This window comes from Oncorhynchus tshawytscha, linkage group LG27 (genome assembly GCF_018296145.1).
Source record: "Oncorhynchus tshawytscha isolate Ot180627B linkage group LG27, Otsh_v2.0, whole genome shotgun sequence".
NCBI classification, from domain to species: domain Eukaryota; kingdom Metazoa; phylum Chordata; class Actinopteri; order Salmoniformes; family Salmonidae; genus Oncorhynchus; species Oncorhynchus tshawytscha.
The window spans coordinates 11,702,895-11,726,707 of record NC_056455.1 but is presented as its reverse complement, the minus strand read 5'-3'; positions in this window follow the sequence as shown (position 1 = coordinate 11,726,707).

Below are 23,813 nucleotides of genomic sequence, written 5' to 3'. Positions count from 1 at the left end.
ACTAAGTTGACAGAACCATTTGAAAATCACAATTACATTTGAAAGGGAGCTGTGATTGAGCTGTGAAGTCAACCTGATCTGATCTCCACCCAGATGGCCTAAATTACAGTCATCAGAAGAAGAGACATCTCTTGCGCATGAGCCAATTTGAATCACATATAAACGGGCTTGTAATTTCACAAGCAAGTTCTATAATTCTACAGCTGCAGGATTGCAGTTCCGTGGGTTGGAAATGAGGTTGTGTGTGGCTGATACATTGAGGTAATGGTAAGTGAGAGAGAAGCAAAATAGAGGAGGATAAAATCGTGACATCAGTCAGGGTGTGACAGAGATGTTGAGTCTGGGAGCGTTGTTACTACGCTCCTCTCAGTCGAGTTTATATTTCACCTTGTGACACGTCAATAATTCAACAGTGCGACACGGTCTATCCTGCTTGTGAAAACAAGTCATCCATCAACATTACCGGCTCACAGGCAAGATAGATGAAATATGGATGGAGTGTGGACTTGACTCTGACAAGTGGTGATATCAGTGAAAACACAGATTAGAATACAGAAAAAGTGGTGTTTTACAAGCTGTCAGTTCGATGTAAAAATATATATATATTTGCCCGCGTTACAGATGGCTATATCATTCCTCTAATACAGGACTAGTAAAGGCCGATTGCACTACTTCTGTGAAAAAAAATAGTATTTTTTTATTGATTAATATATATATTTTTATTATGATTTTACAGGGGGTGCTGTCGTACCCTCAGCATCCCTACTTCCTGTTTATTTAACCAGGCAAGTCAGTTAAGAACAAATTCTTATGTACAATGACAGCCTACCCTGGCCAAACCCTGAACCGGACGACGCTGGGCCAATTGTGTGGCGCCATATGGGACTCCCAATCATAGCCAGTTGTGATACAGCCTGCAATCAAACCAGGGTCTGTAGTAACGCCTCTAGCACTGAGAGACAGCGCCACTCAGGAGCCCTGTGAATATGCTTCACATTGGAAAAACAACCTTCTTCACTCCAAATCAGACGGACATTTTTCCAAAGTTTAAATTGCCTCTGTTCAACTCTGTTAAATGAATGGTGTCCAAAACTGTTGATCAATCCAGTCTGTTCCCTCAAGGTGTCTCTTCAAACATAATTTATGTCTGTGAAGGTGAAACTCAGTTATGTGACTGTGCGTCATCAATCAAAATTTAATGAACTAATTTGATAGCATGAAATGAATGATAATATACTATAGGGTCAGGTTTGTGGGGATCTCATGTGGGTGTGCATTATGCAAACCGATTCCTTTTTAACATGCAAACCATACATTACAGTGTGTAGGTCATGCATCCTAACTAAAATTCTACATTAAAAAACATCAGAGATCTAATGTTCAACAGAATCTTCAGCATCGGGATCATAACTCTCATGAACCAATTTTGTAAAAGGTAATGAACTTTAGTAAGCGCCACACATCTGCATAGTCCAGAACTGGTCCCCTAAGATTCTGATCCATCACTCATCTTGTATGGTTTGAAGCATCAGGAAAGGAGAGCCTTAGAAAGGGAAGGAGAGCCTTAGTTCTGCTGACCATTTCCCACGGGACAAATGTCAGCTTATAACATGAGGAGCTGAATTTTCAATGGAACACAGAAATGATAAATGATAGGCCAAACATCACAGCTCTAGGACTAAACTTTATTATGACGGTTTAAAAACCACTCCTTTCAACAGGGGTTTTTGGTTTACGATAAAGCCCATTGTAGTATGCTACATTCTTCAACATAAATTGGGGTTTACCTCTGAATGTTAAATATTAATGAAAAGTGTAAAACCTCAAGGATTGCATGATTTATTGGTGTATACATGCAAACACCATTTATTAAAGGGGTTGCTGAACCTTGGAGATTACAAGGATGCCTTCACTTAGCATTCATGGTTGAACATTCCTCATGGTTACATTATGTAATATGTATCCCCAACAGATCCATTCTTCCCAGACGGCATGCATAGTTCAACAGCAGGAGGCTTCATACAGATGATGGATCTTATTTTGATCACCCTGTTGCAGGAGAACTTTCTTTCAACCCCTTCAAAATTGTCCATGAATTGTAATCCACATAATAATTCACATTTCCTGTTCCCGTTTTTCCTGCTATAGCAAACTGACTCAAATGAAGATCCTACATCGGTATACTGTAGCTCTAGCTGTAATCTCCAGTTTCCATACGTACCTCTAGTGGTAATCCTTCTTGTCCAGCACGGCCTCATTGGCCTGTATCTGCCCAGGCATGCTTATCTCCCCTGGTCCACATGTATGCACATTTACTCATGTGCAGCGGTTTACTTCCATGACCAAATATTCATACAGTATGTCACATCCATCCATCCAGTGTTTGTGTTTACCTGGGATAGCTATGGATTGGTTGGCGCTCGGGGCACAGATGTTTTCCAGAGGTAGCCTGACTCCTCTTTACCACAGCTGGAAGGAGGGCCATTTGTCTTTACTGATCATGGTCATGTACTCAATTCAATGAAGTCTTTTCACTGGCACACTCAGTGTCAAGTTTGCCAACCCTTTCTTCCATGATATTTTCCCACGATCCTCACTTTAATAACCTGTTTGATGCATCTCAAGCCTCTTGTATGGGTGTTAATGAAACACCACATAGAATTGGAGAGCAGCCACCATTCCTACTCCAGGCTCCGCTCCACTCCTCTTCTCCCTGTATGGGGAAAAAGACAAAAGAAGAGAGGGAATAGAGAACAAGTCATCTTATCAAAGATCAAGCGTTGAGCGTCGAAAGCGCTGTTGAAAACCCTGTGTGCTCAGCTGTTGTACTGTGATCATTTGAGTGTACAGATGATGGCAAGCCGTGACACCATAGGCCTCTGTGGAGGTCCGGATGCTACTCCTACACCCCTTCATCATCCCCTTCAGCTTCACCTATCCCAACACAGAGACCACGACAGAGCACAGATGATGGGAAAAGAAGAAGACGAGCAGTCGGAGTGGATATCAAGCAGAACGGGAACGGAAGCAATTTACCCCGGATTGTCCTCCTGTCCAGTTTTACAACGTGCTCCTTGAAAAAGGTATCCATCGCCATGTCTGTTTGCAGCCCTCGAAAGTCAGCTAATTGACACATCACTTGGCATTATTCCACAGACAGCATAGAGAAGCCAAAAGAGCAGCAAACTGACCAGAATCATTGCCTCGCCTATAACCCCCTCTGTAGATACAGTGAGCTCCAAAAGTATTGGGACAGTTGACACATTTGTTGTTGTTTTGGCTCTGTACTCCCAGCACTTTGGATTTGAAAAGATACAATGGCTGAGGTTAAAGTGCAGACTGTCAGCACTAATTAGAGGGTATTTTCATCCATATCTGTTTGTTTTGGTTGTGTTTCAGATTATTTTGTGCCCAATAGAAACGAATTGTAAATAATGTATTGTGTAATTATGTTTGTAAATAACTTTTATTGTAAATAAGAATATGTTTCTAAACACTTCTACGTTAATGTGGATGCTACCATGATTATGGCTAGTCCTGAATGAATCGGGAATAATGATGAGTGAGAAAGTTACAGATGCTATATCGTACTCTCAAGACTTGCTAACCTCTCACCATTAAAATAACGGGAGGTTAGCATATTTCAGAGGGTATGATATCTGTGCGTCTGAAACTTTCTGACTAAAAGGCATTTTTGGCCTCTCTACAGTACCACTCAACAGCCTTATTTTCTCATACACACTGCTACTCTGACTACCTGCCACGAGAACAGTGGTCTATGAAAGGCTGCTATTTCACCCCCAGTCTGGGAGGTTGTGACCTCTATCAGAAGGAGGATAATGCCATAATAATGCAATGACGGTCTGCACTGCTGCTGGACCATTACATTTCACGGAGGGTTAGAAAGGTCAGCACTCATTGGTATTCGCGTGATAAGGTTTGCTAAGACGTCATTTTCTATGAAGAGTTTATTTTATTTGACATTTCCCAATACCTAATGTTTAACACTAGAACCGCCATAGGCCGACGGCCACTGACGTTACATTTTTTAAATAGAAAAAAACATTTGCAAAAAAGAAGCAATGTCCTGTTTGGTTGTCAGAATTTTCAATTCACAAGCAGAAAAATATTAAGAGGCTATTTACTTCTTTTTTTTACCTTAACGGGCCAAGACAAATGTGTCAGAAGGAGTTGATACTAAGGTGCTGACGTGTCTCTCTCTTATCTAACTGAATTAATGATGTCAATGAATGAATGGGTGATAGAAACAGATCATTGCGCACATGACTTCCTGACTGAATTTGAATGAACTGAATGATGAGGGTGAAGAGGAGGATGAAGAGGGTGAATGAATTTAGAACAACAGTGTAAGAATTGTGGCCACAGTGCGTACTGCTCTAAATCCTGATCCTCCTTTACCCTGAGAAAAATACAAATATTTTTTGTTTCTACTTTGTCAGGAGAAGCTGTAACGGGACTGTATTAATTACTATAACTCTAGTACTAATCGAATCTACAAATAAAATGCATCAAAGGTATTACACTGTCATGTTTTTATTGTACGAGAAATTAAATACAACAAACATCCTTTACTATCTGGTTTTATATTTTCAGAAATATTCATTTGTGGGCCGTCTAATTATTTTACTATGAAAGGCTGGAAATAATATAATCTCCCCTCGGTGAGAGTCAAGTCAGACGGTGAGAGTCAAGTCAGACAGTGAGTATAACTCGTCAAGTTCACAAAGGCAAACCGCACCAAACCGACTGCGATCCTCTGCCTCCGATGTCTGAGCCTCGCAGGAGAAAAAGCCGAACCTGGGAGTCTTGGAAGAATGGCACGGTTTGGGTAGGAAAGAGCGTCAAGAGCGCATTTGACCTGCGCCTCCTTTTCATTTCTACTGTGTCAAAAAAAGCTGTAACTGGACTTTATTACTCACTATAATGCTACTCTACTTGTTGTTTATGCATACAATTGTTTTTCCTCTGGGCTATTTATAAAATGTTGTTGCTTAGTCCTACTTTTAAAGTAAATCCTTTGACCTGTGCGCCTTGCTGGTTGACAGTCTCTTTTTAGTTTCTACTGTTTCTACTGTAACTGGACTGTATTACTTACTATAACTCTAGTACTAGTCAAATCTACAAATGAAATCAATCAAATGTGCGTCACGTGAGTGGGTTGAGTCACTGATGTGATCTTCCCGTCTGGGTTGGCGCGCCCCCCCCTGGGCTATACTCGGCCTTGTCTCAGGATGGTAAGTTGGTGGTTGAAGATATCCCTCTAGTGGTGTGGGGGCTGTGCTTTGGCAAAGTGGGTGGGGTTATATCCTTCCTGTTTGGCCCTGTCCGGGGGTGTCCTCGGATGGGGCCACAGTGTCTCCTGACCCCTCCTGTCTCAGTCTCCAGTATTTATGCTGCAGTAGTTTATGTGTCAGGGGGCTAGGGTCAGTTTGTTATATCTGGAGTACTTCTCCTGTCCTATTCGGTGTCCTGTGTGAATTTAAGTGTGCTCTCTCTAATTCTCTCTTTCTCTCTTTCTTTCTCTCTCTCGGAGGACCTGAGCCCTAAGACCATGCCTCAGGACTACCTGACATGATGACTCCTTGCTGTCCCCAGTCCACCTGGCCGTGCTGCTTCTCCAGTTTCAACTGTTCTGCCTCATTATTATTGGGCCATTCTGGTCATTTATGAACATTTGAACATCTTGGCCATGTTCTGTTATAATCTCCACCCGGCACAGCCAGAAGAGGACTGGCCACCCCACATAGCCTGGTTCCTCTCTAGGTTTCTTCCTAGGTTTTGGCCTTTCTAGGGAGTTTTTCCTAGCCACCGTGCTTCTACTCCTGCATTGCTTGCTGTTTGGGGTTTTAGGCTGGGTTTCTGTACAGCACTTTGAGATATCAGCTGATGTACGAAGGGCTATATAAATACATTTGATTTGATATTACATTGTAATGTTTTTATTTGAAGAGAAGCAAAAATAGGCAAGGCCTAGGTCTTGCAGTAGCATATTCATTTGTAGTATAAAACATATCCCTACATGTACTTCAAAATATATGACACAGAACTTTTTCAAAATAAACTAAATATTCTTAAGACACGACTACATTCATTCCATATGTTTTTTTTAATGGTATTTACTTAGGTTGACAACACAGTAGATGCATCTGATGCGTATGCTAATAGTGACAGCTGACAATGTTCTCTAGCAGAGACCTGAATTGCTAAAAGGCAAAGTGGTTTGAGTGTTAATGTCTTCATGTGGAAAATAAGATACAATTAGGCTCACACCTGGAGCCCGTACAGAAATGTGCATCATTAGTTAGCATAAACCCATCTCGCCAAGCAAGCCACACATGCAGGCAAGCACAACCAAACATACACACACTCCAAAAGGTGCCCAGAGTGATACAGCAGCTCCTCACATAGGTAACACATCCGCTACATACAGTCGAAGTCGGAAGTTTACATACACGCAGGCTATAGTCATTAAAACCCGTTTCTCAACCACTCCACAAATTTCTCGTGAACAAACTACTGTTTTGGCAAGTCGGTTCAGACATCTACTTTGTTTACGACACAAGTATATTTATCCAACAATTGTTTACAGACAGATGATTTCACTTATACATCGCTGTATCACTATTCCAGTGGGTCAAAAGTTTACATACACTAAGTTGACTGTGCCTTTAAAAAGCTTGGAAAAATTCCAGAAAATTATGTCAATGCCTTCTGATAGGCTAATTGATATAATTTGAGTCAATTGGAGGTGTACCTGTGGATGTATTCCAAGGCCTACCTTCAAACTCAGTGCCTCTTTGCTTGACATCATGGGAAAATCAAAAGAAATCAGCCAAGACCTGGTAGACCTCCACAAGTCTGGTTCATCCTTGGGAGCAATTTACAAATGCCTGAAGGTACCATGTTCATCTGTACAAACAATAGTACGCAAGTATAAACACTATGGGACCACGCAACCGTCATACCGCTCAGGAAGGAGACGTGTTTTGTCTCCTAGAGATGAGCGTACTTTGGAGCGAAAAGTGCAAATCAATCCCAGAGCAACAGCAAAGGATCTTGTGAAGATGCTGGAGGAAACAGGTACAACAGGTATCTATATCCACATGAAAACGAGTCCTATATCAACATAACCTGAAAGGCCGCTCAGCAAGGAAGAAGCCACTGCTCCAAAACCGCCATAAAAAAGCCAGACGACGGTTTGCAACTGCCCATGGGGACAAAGATCGTACTTTTTGGAGAAATGTCCTCTGGTGTGATGAAACAAAAATAGAACTGTTTGGCCATAATGACCATCGTTATGTTTGGAGGAAAAAGGGGGATGCTTGCAAGCCGAAGAACAACTGTGAAGCACGGGGTGGCAGCATCATGTTGTGGGGGTGCTTTGCTGCAGGAGGGACTGGTGTACTTCACAAAATAGATGGCACCATGAGGAGGGAAAATTATTATTATTATATATTTTTTTATTTCACCTTTATTTAACCAGGTAGGCTAGTTGAGAACAAGTTCTCATTTACAACTGCGACCTGGCCAAGAATAAAGCAAAGCAGTTCGACACATACAACAACACAGAGTTACACATGGAATAAACAAACATACAGTCAATAATACAGTAGAAAAAGTCTATATACAGTGTGTGCAAATGAGGTAAGATAAGGGAGATAAGGCAATAAATAGGCCATGGTGGCAAATTAATTACAATATCCCAATTAAACAGCAGAGTGATTGATGTGCAGAAGATGAACGTTTAAGTAGAGATATTGGGGTGCAAAGGAGCAAGATAAATAATTACAGTATGGGGATGAGTTAGTTGGATGGGCTATTTACAGATGAGCTATGTACAGGTGCAGTGATCTGCTTTGACAGCTGGTGCTTAAAGCTAGTGAGGGAGATATGAGTCTCCAGCTTCAGTGATTTTTGCAATTAGTTTCAGTCATTGGCAGCAGAGAACTGGAAGGAAAGGCGGCCAAAGGAGGAATTGGCTTTGGGGGTGACTAGTGAGATATACCTGCTGGAGTCCAGACAACAGGCCCTCCAATTTAACACACTGATCTCTATCAGAGAAGTAGTTGGTGAACCAGGCGAGGCAGTCATTTGAGAGACCAAGGCTGTTGAGTCTGCCGATAAGAATGTGGTGATTTACAGAGTCGAAAGCCGTGGCCAGGTCGATGAATACGGATGCACAGTAATGTCTCTTATCGATGGCGGTTATGATATTGTTTAGGACCTGGAGCGTGGCTGAGGTGCACCCATGACCAGGTCTGAATCATGATTGCATAGCGGAGAAGGTACGGTGGGATTCGAAATGGTCGGTAATCTGTTTATTAACTTGGCTTTCGAAGACCTTAGAAAGGCAGGGTAGGATAGATATAGGTCTGTAGCAGTTTGGGTCTAGAGTGTCACCCCCTTTGAAGAGGGGGATGATCGCGGCAGCTTTCCAATCTTTGGGAGTCTCAGACGATAGGAAAGAGAGGTTGAACAGGCTAGTATTAGGTGTTGCAACAATTTCGGCAGATCATTTTAGAAATAGAGTGTCCAGATTGTCTAGCCTGGCTGATTTGTAGGTGTCCAGATTTTTCAGCTCTTTCAGAACATCAGCTGTCTGGATTTGGGTGAAGGAGAAATGTGGGAGGCTTGGGCGAGTTGCTGTGGTGGGTGCCGGGCAGTTGACCAGGGTAGGAGTAGCCAGGTGGAAAGCATGGCCAGCCTTAGAAAAATGCTTATTGAAATTCTCAATTATTGTGGATTTATCGATGGTGACGGTGTTTCCTAGCCTCAGTGCAGTGGGCAGCTGGGAGGAGGTGCTCTTATTCTCCATGGGCTTTACAGTGTCCCAGAACTTTTTGAGTTTGTGCTACAGGATGCAAATTTCTGTTTGAAAAAGCTAGCCTTAGCTTTCCAAACTGCCTGTGTATATTGGTTCCTAACTTCCCTGAAAAGTTGCATATCACGGGGGCTATTCGATGCTAATGCAGAATGCCACAGGGTGTTTTTTTGCTGGTCAAGGATAGTCAGGTTCCTGGTTCAATTTTTTTTAATGGAGCATGCTTATTTAAGATGGTGAGGAAGGCACTTTTAAAGAATAACCAGGCATCCTCTACTGACGGGATGAGGTCAATATCATTCCATGATACCCTGCCCAGGTCGATTAGAAAGGCCTGCTCGCTGAAGTGTTTTAGGGAGCATTTGACAGTGATGAGGGGTGGTCGTTTGACCGCAGACCCATTACAGATGCAGGCAATGAGGCAGTGATCGCTGAGATCTTGGTTGAAAACAGCTGAGGTGTATTTGGAGGGCAAATTGTTTTGGATGATATCTATGAGGGTGTCCGTGTTTAAGGATTTGGGGTTGTGCCTGGTAGATTCATTGATCCTTTGTGTGAGATTGAGGGCATCAAGTTTAGATTGTAGGATGGACGGGGTGTTAAGCATGTTCCAGTTTAGGTCACCTAGCAGCACGAGCTCTGAAGATAGATGGGGGGCAATCAATTCACATATGGTGTCCAGTGCACAGCTAGGGGCAGAGGGTGTTCTACAGCAAGTGGCAATGGTGAGAGACTTGTTTCTGGAAAGGTGGATTTTTAAAAGTAGAAGCTCGAATTGTTTGGGCACAGACCTGGATAGTAAGACAGAACACTGCAGGCTATCTCTGCAGTAGATTGCAACTCTGCCCCCTTTGGCAGTTATATCTTGGCAGTTCTATCTTGGCGGAAAATGTTATAGTTAGGGATGGAAATTTCAGTGATTTCGGTGGTCTTCCTAAGACAGGATTCAGACACGGCTAAGACATCCGGGTTGGCAGAGTGTGCTAAAGCAGTGAATAAAACAAACGTAGGGAGGAGGCTCACCAGAGGAACAGAGGAGGAGTAGGATAAGGGTATGGCTAAAGGCTATAAGAACTGGTTGTCTAGTACGTTTGGAACAGAGAGCAAAAGGAGTAGGTTTCTGGGCACGATAGAATAGATTCAAGGCATGATGTACAGGCAAAGGTATGGTAGGATAAGAATACATTGGAAGTAAACCTAGGCATTTAGTGATGATGAGAGATGTATTGTCTCTAGAAACATTTAAACCAGGTGATGTAGTCACATATGTGGGAGGTGAAACTAAATGGTAGGTTAAGGCATATTGAACAGGGCTAGAGGATATACAGTGAAATAAAACAATAATCAACCAGAACAGTAATGGACAGGGTATATTGACATTAGGGAGAGGCATGCGTAGCCGAGTGATCATAGAGGTCCAGTGAATGGTTGGGCTGGCTGGAGACACGATGATTCAGACAACTAGCAGGCTAGCAAGCTATCAAAAGGGCCTTGGAGGGACGTCGCAACGGAGGAAATTCCGTTTTAGCCTCCTCGTGTGGTTCCATCGATAGACCAGTCGTGAGGGATTAGTAGGGTTCCGTGTAGCAGAGGGGTCCTGTCCGATTGGAAAATGGATCTATTCAGCTAACAGTTCAATATGCTCTAGACAGCTAGCGGGCCGCGGATAACAGGCTAGCAGATGGGCATTCAGGGGACTTCACGAAGGAGGGGCCTGTTGGAAAAACAAACCTCGGGCAGATTACGTCGGTAGTCCAGTTGTGATGGATAAGTAGGGCTTCGTGTAGGAAAAGGGGCCCAGGCCGATTGGCAAAATAGGAATAGTGGCCCGAGAAATTGGCCGATGGACCTATTAGCTAACAATATATCCATTATGTGGATATATTGAAGCAACATCTCAAGACTACTCAAAACTACAAAGAGTCACTCATTGACCCCATTACTAAGGTCGCCAACATATCTATTGGTCTCGGGGTGTTTCCAAGGGTATGGAAGTCGGCCATAATAACGGCCATCTTTAAATCGGGCGACCCTGCTGACGTGAGTAACTACAGGCCCATTAGTATACTACCTGTGGTGTCAAAGGTTGTTGAAAAGTGTGTAGCAGAACAACTGATTGCCCACCTCAACAACAGCCCCTTCACATTACACTCCATGCAGTTTGGCTTCAGAGCGAAACACTCCACAGATACGGCCAACTGCTTTCTTCTGGAAAATGTGAAGTCCAAGATGGACAAAGGGGAATTGTTGGGGCTGTGTTTCTGGACCTAAGGAAGGCTTTTTATACTGTTTACAATGAGATTCTCATCACAAAATTGTCCAAGTTCAACTTTTCCCCCGATGCCTTGAGATGGATGAAATCATACCTTGAAGGCAGAACTCAGTGTGTCAGAGTGAGCCATGAGCTGTCGCCCACTTTTAGCTATGATGTGGGCGTGCCCCAAGGGTCAATACTGGGGCCGTTGTGTGCAGAACTGAAAAAGTGTGTGCGAGCAAGGAGGCCTACAAACCTGACTCAGTTACACCAGCTCTGTCAGGAGGAATGGGCCAAAATTCCCCAAACTTATTGTGGGAAGCTTGTGGAAGGCTACCCAAAACTTTTGATCCAAGTTAAAAAATGTGAAGGCAATGCTACCAAATACTAAATTAGTGTATGTAAACTTCTGACCCACTGGGAATGTGATGAAAGAAATAAAAGCTGAAATAAATTATTCTCTCTACTATTATTCTTAAAATTAAGTGGTGATCCTAAATGGCCTAAGACAGGAAATCGTTACTAGGATTAAATGTCAGGAATTGTGAAAAACTGAGTTTAAATGTATTTGGCTAAGGTACATGTAAACTTTCAACTTCAACTGAATTGATATTTCTGTCATTCAAATTCATAGTCTTTAAAGTGAGCAGATTTCATCTGTGATTAGTAGGGAGATGTACAGTTGTGGCCAAAAGTTTTGAGAATGACACAAATATTGATTTGAACAAAGTCTGCTGCCTCAGTTTGTATGATGGCAATTTGCATATACTCCAGAATGTTATGAAGAGTGATCAGATGAATTGCAATTAATTGCAAAGTCCCTCTTTGCCATGCAAATGAACTGAATCCCAAAAAAGCATTTCCACTGCATTTCAGCCCTGCCACAAAAGGACCAGCTGACATCATGTCAGTGATTCTCTCGTTAACACAGGTGTGAGTGTTGACGAGGACAAGGCTGGAGATCACTCTGCCATGCTGATTGAGTTCGAATAACAGACTGGAAGCTTCAAAAGGAGGGTGGTGCTTGGAATCATTGTTCTTCCTCTGTCAACCATGGTTACCTGCAAGGAAAAACGTGCAGTCATCATTGCTTTGCACAAAAAGGACTTCACAGGCAAGGATATTGCTGCCTGTAAGATTGCACCTAAATCAACCATTTATGGGATCATCAAGAAATTCAAGGAGAGAGGTTCAATTGTTGTGAAGAAGGCTTCAGAGCGCCCAAGAAAATCTAGCAAGCGTCAGGACCGTCTCCTAAAGTTGATTCAGCTGTGGAATCGGGGCACCACCAGTACAGAGCTTGCTCAGGAATGGCAACAGGCAGGTGTGAGTGCATCTGCACGTACAGTGAGGCAAAGACTTTTGGAGGATGGTCTGGTGTCAAGAAGGGCAGCAAAGAAGCCACTTATCTCCAGGAAAAACATCAGGGACAGACTGATATTCTGCATAAAGGTACAGGGATTGGACTGCTGAGGACTGCTGAGGACTGGGTTGAAGTCATTTTCTCTGATGAATCCCCGTTTCGATTGTTTGGGGCATCCGGAAAAAAAGCTTGTCCGGAGAAGACAAGTTGAGCGCTACCATTAGTCCTGTGTCATGCCAACATTAAAGCATCCTGAGACCATTCATGTGTGGGGTTGCTTCTCAGCCAAGGGAGTGGGCTCACTCACAATTTTGCCTAAGAACAGAATAAAGAATGGTACCAACACATCCTCCGAGAGCAACTTCTCCCAACCACCCAGGAACCGTTTGTTGACGAACAATGCCTTTTCCAGCATGATGGAGCACCTTGCCATAAGGCAAAAGTGATAACTAAGTGGTTCGGGGAACAAAACATCAATATTTTACGTCCATGGCCAGGAAACTCCCCAGACCTTAATCCCATTGAGAACTTGTGGTCAAGAAGCGGGTGGACAATAAAAAATTAAAAATTCTGACAAACTCCAAGCACTGATTATGCAAGAACGGGCTGCCATCATGTGGTCCAGAAGTTAATTGACAGTATGCCAGGGCGGATTGCAGAGGTCTTGAAAAAGAAGGGTCAACACTGCAAATATTGACTCTTTGCATCAACTTCATGTAATTCTCAATAAAAGCCTTTGACACTTATGAAATGCTTGTAATTATACTTCAGTATTCCATAGTGACATCTGACAAAAATATCTAAAGACACCGAAGCAGCAAACTTTGTGGAAATTAATATTTGTGCCATTCTCAAAACTTTTGGCCACAACTGTACTGTCACATGTGATGACGCTGGAGAGACGAAGCAGGTAAGAGTGGGGTCCACGTCCCGCGCCAGAGCCACCACCACGGACAGACACCCACCCAGACCCTCCCCTATAGGTTCAGGTTTTGTGGCCGGAGTCCGCACCTTTGGGGGGGGTTCTGACCTTAGTTCCTTTGTTATGTCTTTGTTTTAGTATGGTCAGGGCGTGAGTTGGGTGGGTTGTCTATGTTCTTTTTTCTAGATTTTGGGATTTTCTGTGTTCGGCCTGGAATGGTTCTCAATCAGAGGCAGCTGTCAATCGTTGTCCCTGATTGAGAATCATACTTAGGTAGCCTGGTTTCACTTTTGAGTTGTGGGTGTTTATTTTTCCGTTTCAGTGTTTGCACCATTCGGGATTGTTTCGGTTTTCATTTTGATTCTCTTGTTCTTTTGTATTTTGTATTCATTAAATCATTAAATCATTGTGGATACATACCACGCTGCATTTTGGTCCGATCCTTGCTACTCCTCGTCAGAAGAAGAGGACGAGAATCGTTACAGGGACGTTACAGATAATTGTATGTGTGGGGTTACAGAGATGAGGTAGTCATTCAAAAATCATGTTAAACACTATTATTGCACACATAGTGAGTCCATGCAACTTGTGACTTGATAAGAATTGAACTTATTCAGACTTGCCATAACAAAGGGGTTAAATAATTAATTACTTCATTTTTCATTAATTTGTACACATTTCCAAAAACAGAAAATTCTTAAAAGACATTAGTAATACAGTACATCAAAACAAAAGTACAGACTCCTGCCAACTAATATCAACACTTATATTTAGTTTAGAATAATTTTTCTGCCTTCTGTAAGTTTAAGAAACATTACCTTGTGCCTTGTAATTCCGTTACCAAAACGCCACATATCTTTAAGATATTTTCTCATTTCTCTCCCTCATGAGGAGGGAGGATAATGAAAGGTCACAGAAGTAACAAGGTAGACCTATCAATTAGTTAGTGTTTTAATTGATATACAGTTTGTTTATTCATTATTAAGCGTTATCAAATTGGTAAGATCATTTATGCAATTGAATTGGCTACAATGGGAAATCCTAGTAGTCACAAACCAGAGTTGGCTCACCTGCTACTGTCCTACTTTCACTGACATACTGTTATGTTCAGATCATTACTGTTTTCTTTCTCTTTCTGTTATCTGGTGGTCAAAGCAAGAATGCGAAAAGTCTGGAAACCCCCCTCTTCTCTTCTCTCTCCAATTAATGTCACCTCTTCTGGCTCTTACTGACACCTACCCATGAGCCCCCTCTCCTTCTGTTTGCTGTAACCAGCATCCTCGCCCACTGAGCAGCACCGACCATCATCTACAGATGATAAATCCGGACGATGCAAATAAAGTGTGACCAAAAACCCGGATTAAAAAAAACGTTAACTGTCATGGGCTAGTTGATCTGGATAATTCTGACAAGCTATCAATAGCTCTCTAAGGTCTGCAATGACTGATTTGACAAGAGGAAAACTGCTGATGCACTACCTAACTTCAAAATTGCACCTGTGCTTTCTACAATTACAACTTTCAAGAGTAAGTTGAAAGCCTGACTGAGTTTGGGAACCACTGCAGTACAGAAAGAAAAGTAGAGTATAGTATAGTATAGTATAGTATAGTATAGTATAGTATAGTATAGTATAGTATAGTATAGTACTGAACTCTACTGTACTGTACTGTACTCCACTGTACGCTACTGACCTCTACTGTGCTGTGCTTCAATGTCCATACTTGTGAAACATAGACGTCTATGATTGGTTTAAATTTGGTCCCGTTTGGACCAACCAAATATAACTTTTGTTTGGAGGTGGAGCTCATAAAAAATAATAGCCAGTGTGTAAATAATACCTAAATATGCAAAGGAGGATAGTGCATATTTCTACCTATGTGTACCTATTTAGGATACCTCACCATGAAGAGAATGACATTCCTATCCATAATTATGCATTTCTGTGTAGTACTGTTCATAGACCCATGATGAAATTCCTTTATCGCAATTCTGTTACCGGGTGTAAAAACTTAGCATCTGCACAGTTTTCCCAGTAAATATGTTTTTGTAAGATGTTCGGAGTAAATTCTTAAAGCTGCTATTTTTTGGGGCAACCTGACCAAATTCACATAGAAATTGGAGTTATAGATCTGTCATTCTCATTGAAAGCAAGTCTATGAAGCGGTAGATCTGTTCTCTCTGCGTTATTTCTATGCTTCCCATTCTTAAGTTTAGTTTTTGCATATTTTACTTTCAGTTTTATACACCAGCTTCAAACAGCTGAAAATACAATACTTTTGGTTATGGAAAATATTTTTCACAGCGTTTTAGATGGTACAATGATTCTCTACACTATACTTTCATGTTTTGTCACAGAAACTATTAGACTATTTCTGCATAGTGCATCTTTAAAAGTAGTTATTGCGCATAGAGTTGTTTGTTAAACGTTGAAATCAATGGTTTTTGTTCGGCAAACATTTTAAGTGAGAAATCTGAGTCTCAGCATTACCATGGAATTGTCCATTCACAACTATCTCCCATTTCACACTGACCTATTTCACACTGTCTTTGAACCTGTATGCATAACGGGTTCGCTCGCCGAGTGTGTGATGGTGTGCCTCTACAGGTTTCTACCTCAAGTAACATCCACACAGGGAATATCCTGATATCTTTATTAGTCCTGGACTAGTCAATAGTGAGGCCCATCAGGTGGATTCCTTGCAGACCACAAATCACATTTCATTCCCTTTTTCAATTACCCAGCAGGCAGCAGTCAGGCAGGCAGGTCAGCCCTGGTGAGTGGCGGGCCAGTTCTGATGATGTGGTTTCCAGCTCAATCACAGACTGTTTGTAGGAGGGGAGGGAGCTCAGGCTGCCTGCATGCCAGATTAAACACATCGTAATGGCTGCCCTAATGTTATCTGTGGTTATGCTGGGGGAACGGAAAGCAAAACAATAACTATCCTTAGAGAGAGAGAGAGGGAGAGAGAGAGAGAGGGAGAGAGGGAGAGAGAGAGAGAGAGAGAGAGAGAGGGAGAGAGGGAGAGACAGGTGAGATAATGTGACTCATGGAACTCCCTCTTCCTGATTCATATAGGGAGCACCTGAAAACATCTGAATTGTCATCGCTTCAACAGCATTGTGCTGCCAATCACCCATGGCTGTACTACAAGTACTGGGAAAGCATTCACACCAAGCAAGGTTAGGTATTACTATAGTACAGCATTTATATATCATGCATTGTTATTGTTAATTGGTGCATTGTCTCAGGGTGTTAGTTGCTTTGTATAGTACCCTACCCACCATCAGCCATGGTTAGTCTCTCCATCCTTCAGACATGCAGCAGTCAAGGCCATTGTCCTTCTGCTCTCTGTAAAACGTTTTTGTCAGGTTCCACCCTCACAAGGGGCGATCGAAAAGAACATGGCATAATCAAACAATGAACAGAATGATAATTCTGACTGAGAGATGAAGGTAAAGGTCAAAGCCAAAGCCCGGGTGGGAACTATACCATGCTGGGGTCAGTTCGCTTACAGCATCATTCCACTCATGGAATATTTATCGAGGCAGATGCTTAAATCCAAAAACGTGTGTATGCTCCCTGCATCTGTGTTTGCTCTGTGTGCCATTCTCCATCCTCAAGGTAATACAAATAGATATTAACACACAACACAGGCATTGTTGGAATTCCTATGTTGTACAAAGCGCTGGTAGCCTGTGAGGAGGAATGGCTAGGTGATGTTACGGAAGTCCTGGAAGTGCATCCTAAGCTCTTTGAAATCACATAATATTTCTTGTTTTATCTTGAAACGCCAGATGGTATAGCAACGGTGCAAAAGGGAATTGAGGAACAAATGCAATTTGCCGATTTATTTCCCTTCACAAAATCCCCCACTTTTGAATGAGACGGGCACATGCATGGTGCACTCACCATAGAAATTATTAATTTAAAAACAACATTTGAATGCGTGTCACTAGTTCCACAGCTTTGCCAGGTTAACCATAAAAAACATTCCAGATTGTGTGTACTGCAATGTAAAAACACAATCAAAATCAGGGAGATGGTATCAAACATGGATGGAAGGAACCCACTGGGCACAGTTCAAAGTCTAGTTTTGATTTCGATTTACATTTGGTTCAGTTGTCAACTAATGTAAATTCAACGAGAAATCAACTAATAATGTCACCATGTCATTGGATTTAGGTTAAAAGTTGGGTGAAAAAAAATATGAAATGGCCTTACTTTGATTACTTTTTGCCAATCCAATCAGTTTTTCACATTGATTTCTTTGGTTGAAATGACGTGGAAACAACGTTAGGTCAACCAGTTTTTGCCCAGTGTGGAAGCATGGAAGAAGGAAGAAGCTAACGGGCAAACATTCATACGTTCTATTATGGTGCTTATTAACGATGGTAAAAAATGTGTCTTGGCTTTGTATGTTCATGTGGGGGTGGAGGTTTGTAAATGGATTCTATGGAGTGGAGATTTGTGTTGTGTTTTCTAATATCCTGTATTTTCAAACATTGTACTTGTAAAGTTGAAGTTGATGTAGCGACAGGTATTTGCACCGTTCAGTCCATCCAAGGAATGAATTTGTCACAACTTCATTCTAATTCTGAACCCAACATTCCAGTATACAGACAGTGTTTCTGTAATCCTGCATCTGTCACAGTGTCTTGTCGGGAATTTTCCATTACAATGTGATCTGACTACATTTCCCTGGCTGTTTACTACTGGGCCCCGAGTGCTCCTCTCATTTGAGTTTGGAGAAACAGAGAGTGGATGGAGAAAGCAGCATACTGAATTACTCATTCCTTCCTCAGGCTCGATGATGACACTGCCTTTACGTTCTCCCCAGGGAACCCCTTCATCATCCTCCTCTTGAATGTTAAACATGAACCAAAGCCTTTTCTGAATGAAAGGGTGTATGGTAGATCTCTCCATTACATGGAGATAAAGAAATGAGAGGTGGCACAGAGGGAAGACAGATACTGGTGGTGGTTAAAAAAGTACCAGGTAGAAGGTTGATTAATGAACCACCTATCAAAAGGTGTGGGCCTGTGAAAGATGTGTAATGAACTTGTATCCAGATTGAATCACTAGATTACAGTGTTTTTCCGAACATTGCAGTCACATGTCCTGTTACTTAACAATCTGTCGTGGTGATGAGGAGACGCCAGCTGTGTCTATGAGGCTCTAATAAAGCTGCAGTTTGTTACTCTAAACAAACTTTAAAAGTAACATCCCTGGGGAGCGGCTGAACTATTTACAGGGAACTTTAAAGATATGAATAGACAAGAGCAGCAGCCATATTCCCATGACAGCCAATTGTAAATAAAAGTAGGTTTTCGGTGCCTTGGACGAACTGACTTCAAACACCGAATGAGTGAGATTTCTCAGGTGGCAGGTGGTACTTTCAAACAAGGCTGATCATAATCTTAGATAAAAGCAGCCTCACTAAAAATAAATGATTAAATCCATAACTTTTTCGCAAATTCATGCTTGACAAGGCCCCTTCATTATAATTTCTTGGTAATAAAAGACTAAAGAGAGGAGTAATTAGTTGTTAAGGATGCATATATTATATTTACCACACATAGAGAGGAAAAACAGCAGTTCAAGCTGCTCTGAATATGATTACCAAAAACTTAAGGGGAAACTTTTAATGCTATTCAAAGCATTTTCTGAGTTTGAAGCAATTAAGTTATCGACACTACACGCCAGGGACCTAATTTATAACCGTTGCTTAAATTTCCCACTAAATATCTGCACGTGCCATTTTTGAAAATGAGTAGCCTGCGTTAGAATACACATATTGAGAATGGTAAACTTGGCGCAAGCTACTCATACGTACGTATGTTTCCCGTTATAAATCAGACCTGAGCGTCAGACCTCAGCATCATCACTCCGCCTGGAAAACGTCCTCCATTCACTTTTTATGGTGACAACAACGCTGTATAATTTGGAACTATTGGAATTAGGCCACAGCAGTTTCTAAAAGAAAGAGCAATGGCAAATTTTATCAAAAGTTTTTGGAGATGTTGGCAGAATCTTTTAATATTTTGCACTAACTTATGCTTGTATCTGGCAAAGGGCTGTGACAGTTTCTGTAAGAAAAAACAATAACAAATTATTGTGGACCTGTCAGCAGAACGTTTCAATTCAATGTTTTATATCGACTGCTCGCAAATTCTGAAACATTGTCTCGGCTCCTCATTTAAAAAAAAAATGACAGTACTTATAGTAGGAGCTAGCTGCAGCCTACATACTTCAATGTATAGTAGGAGCTAGCTGCAGCCTACATACTTCAATGTATAGTAGGAGCTAGCTGCAGCCTACATACTTCAATGTATAGTAGGAGCTAGCTGCAGCTTACATACTTCAATGTATAGTAGGAGCTAGCTGCAGCCTACATACTTCAATGTATAGTAGGAGCTAGCTGCAGCTTACATACTTCAATGTATAGTAGGAGCTAGCTGCAGCTTACATACTTCAATGTATAGTAGGAGCTAGCTGCAGCCTACATACTTCAATGTATAGTAGGAGCTAGCTGCAGCTTACATACTTCAATGTATAGTAGGAGCTAGCTGCAGCCTACATACTTCAATGTATAGTAGGAGCTAGCTGCAGCCTACATACTTCAATGTATAGTAGGAGCTAGCTGCAGCTTACATACTTCAATGTATAGTAGGAGCTAGCTGCAGCTTACATACTTCAATGTATAGTAGGAGCTAGCTGCAGCCTACATACTTCAATGTATAGTAGGAGCTAGCTGCAGCCTACATACTTCAATGTATAGTAGGAGCTAGCTGCAGCCTACATACTTCAATCTATAGTAGGAGCTAGCTGCAGCCTACATACTTCAATGTATAGTAGGAGATAGCTGCAGCCTACATACTTCAATGTAAAATATCAACTGTCTGTTCACCTGTTAAATTCGACTGTGTATTATAAGCGTTTCTCTATGGGATTGCATACAGCAAAACCTTAAATACATAGCCTATTTACTAGGCTACTATGCCCAGTTAAATGAGAGATGTGCATAGAAATGTGTTATGTGGCTACTTCAGGAATATTAACTGATCCCGGACAGAAAAGGGGAGGAATTTAGTCTGCAATGGTTATGAAAATAAATAGGAAAAAGATTCCCATGTCTAATTATTTTAGACACGCATTGGGGCAGGTAGCGTTCTCCTGGTATCCCCCAAACCCAGATTTGTCCGTCGGACTGCCAGATGGTGAAGAGTGATTCATCACTCCAGAGAACGCGTTTCCACTGCTCCAGAGTCCAATGCCAGCAAGCTTTACACCACTCCAGCCGATGCTTGGCATTGCACATGGTGATCTTAGGCTTGTGTGTGGCTGCTCGGCCATGGAAACCCATTTCATGAAGCTTCGACGAACAGTACTTGTGCTGACGTTGCTTCCAGAGGCAGTTTGAAGCTCGGTAGACGATATTTATGCGCTACGTGCTTCAGCACTTGGCGGCCCCATTCTGTGAGCTTGTGTGGCCAACCACTTCGCGGCTGAGCTGTTGTTGCTCCTAGACATTTCTACTTCATAATAACAGCACTTAGAGTTGACTGGGGCAGCTCTAGGGGGGCATACGTTTGACCAACTGACTTGTTGGAAAGGTGGCACCCTATAACGGTGCCACGTTGAAAGTCACTGAGCTCTTCAGTACTGGCCAATTTACTGCCAATGTTTGTCTATGGAGATGCCGGTGTGATCAATTTTATACACCTGTCAGAAACGGGTGTGGCTGAACTGGCCAAATCCACTCATTTGAAGGGTTGTCCAAATACTTTGTATATACTGTATAGTGTATATAAAATAAAATAACAATAACAAGGCTATGTACAAGGAGTACCGATACCGAGTCAATGTGCAGGGATACAAGTTAGTTGAGGTAACATGTACATGTAGGTAGGGGTAAAAGTGTCTAGGCAATCAGAATAGATAATAAACAGAGTACCAGCAGCATATGTGAAGAGTGTGAAACAGTGTGAAAGTGTGTGTATGTGTGAGTGTGTGTATGGTAACAATATGCATGTATGTGTAGGTGTTTTGTGTGTGTGAGCGTATGTAGTGTGTGTATGTGTGTGTTGGAGTGCCAGTGTCTGGGTAGAGTCCAGTGAGTGTGCATAGAGCCAGTGCAAAAGAGTCCGTACAAAAAAAGGTGGTCAATACAAATAGTCCAGGAAGCCGTTTGATAAACTAACTGTTCAGCAGTCTTATGGCGTGTGGGTAGAAGCTGTTCAGAAGCCTTTTGGTCCCAGACTAGGCACTCCAGTACAGCTTGCCATGTGGTAGCAGAGAGAACAGTTTATGACTTGGGTGGCTGGAATCGTTGGCAATTTTCAGGGCCTTCCTTTGACACCCCCTGATATAAAGGTCCTGGATGGAAGGGAGCTCGACCCCAGTGATGTACTGGGCCATACACACTACCCTCTGTAACGGCTTATGGTCGGATGCAAAGCAGTTGCCATACCAAGCGGTGATGCAGCCAGCTCTCAATGCTGCAGCTGTTGAACTTTTAGAGGATTTGAAGGCCAATGCCAAATCTTTTCGGCCTCCTGAGGGGGAAGAGGCATTGTCGTGCCCTCTTTGCGACAGTGTTCTTAGTGATTTGGACACCGAGGAAGCTCTCAACTGACTCCACTACAGACCCGTCGATGTGACAAGCACAGATGTGACAAGTGAAAACCAATTAACAAGCTAACTAGCTAGCTGGCATAATGTTACGCATGATGAGCTCACCAGTAACGTTTGTTAGACTTGAAATTGGCATGCCGATGCAGTCGTGGCCAAAAGTATTGGCACCCTTTAACTTTTTTCTAATAATGCACATTTCTTCCAGAAAACTGTTGAAATAAAAATATATTTTGGTGTCCATGAATGTATATGTATGTTTTTGGTTTGCAGTTGAACCCCACAAAAAAATCTGAATAATTTACTAAATGTTAGCTTATTCCACAAAGAAATACTAAAGTGGCCCGGACAATTTTATTGGCACCTTCTAGAAGTAGTTAGTGTCATGTGTGCTCCCTCTCCGGCCTCTAGGTCATCAGGCTGCTCGTTTATGGCGCACACCTGTCACCAGTGTTACGCACATTTGCGCATAATGACACTCACCTGAGCTCCATCACCTCCTTGATTACCTGTCCTTTATTTTTTTACATTTTTTATTTCACCTTTAACAAGTTCTCATTTACAACTGCAACCTGGCCAAGATAAAGCAAAGCAGTGTGACAAAAACAACAACACAGAGTTACACATGGGACAAACAAACGTACAGTCAATAACAACAATAGAAAATCTGCATACAGTGTGTGCAAATGAAGTAAGGAGGTAAGTCAATAAATAGGCCATAGTGGCAAAGTAATTACAATTTAGCAATTAACACTGGAGTGATATATGTGTAGATGAGGATGTGCAAGTAGAAATACTGGTGTGCAAAAGAGCAGAAAAAAATATATATATATGGGGATGAGGTAAGTAGTTGGTTCGATGGGCTATGTACAGGTAAGCTGCTCTGACAGCCGATGCTTGAAGTTAGTGAGGGAGATATAAGTCTCCAACTTCAGTGATTTTTGCAATTTGTTCCAGTCATTGGCAGCAGAGAACTGGAAGGAAAGGCGGCCAAAGAAGGTGTTGGATTTGGGGATGACCAGTGAAATATACCTGCTGGAGCGCGTGCTACAGGTGGGTGTTGCTATGGTGACAAGTGAGCTGAGATAAGGCAGAGCTTTACCTAACAAAGACTTATAGATGACCTGGAGCCAATGGGTTTGGCGACAAATATGTAGCGAGGACCAGCCAACGAAAGCATACAGGTCGCAATGGTGGGTAGTATGTTTATATGTCACTCCCTTTGGTTTCTTCCATAGTTGTCATTGCTTCTGTTCCTGAGTCATGTCTGTACGTTGCCCGTGTTTCTTATTTTGTATCATGTTGTGTTTATTTATTAAAACATTCACTCCCTGAATTTGCTTCCCGACTCTCAGTGCACATTGTTACAGAATGACGACTCAACAAAGGGAAGCATCAGGGAGTTTTTATTACATTTTTTGTGTTGGGGGGGGGATGTCGGGTCTGGGTGTTGAGGCGGAGCTACCTGGGAGGCCTCATCCGGTTTGTAGTCTCCCATGCCTCAGCGGGTTGGATTGGCTCTCATTCCTAAGCTGGATGAACAGGTTCCCATGCATCAGCTGAGGCAACGGGGGAAGTCTCAGCCGGCTCATCAGGCTCTTACTCCTCAGCCTGTTCATCAGGTTTCTGCGCTTCAGCGGAGGCGACCGGTCCGCTCCGGATTCCCGGGATCGTTCCTGTGGATGGCGCCCAGCAGCTGGAGCCGAACGCGCCGGGGAAGGGCTACTGTCATGTGTGCTCCCTTTCCGGCCTCTAGTTCACCAGGCTGCTCATTTATGGCACACACCTGTCACCAGCATT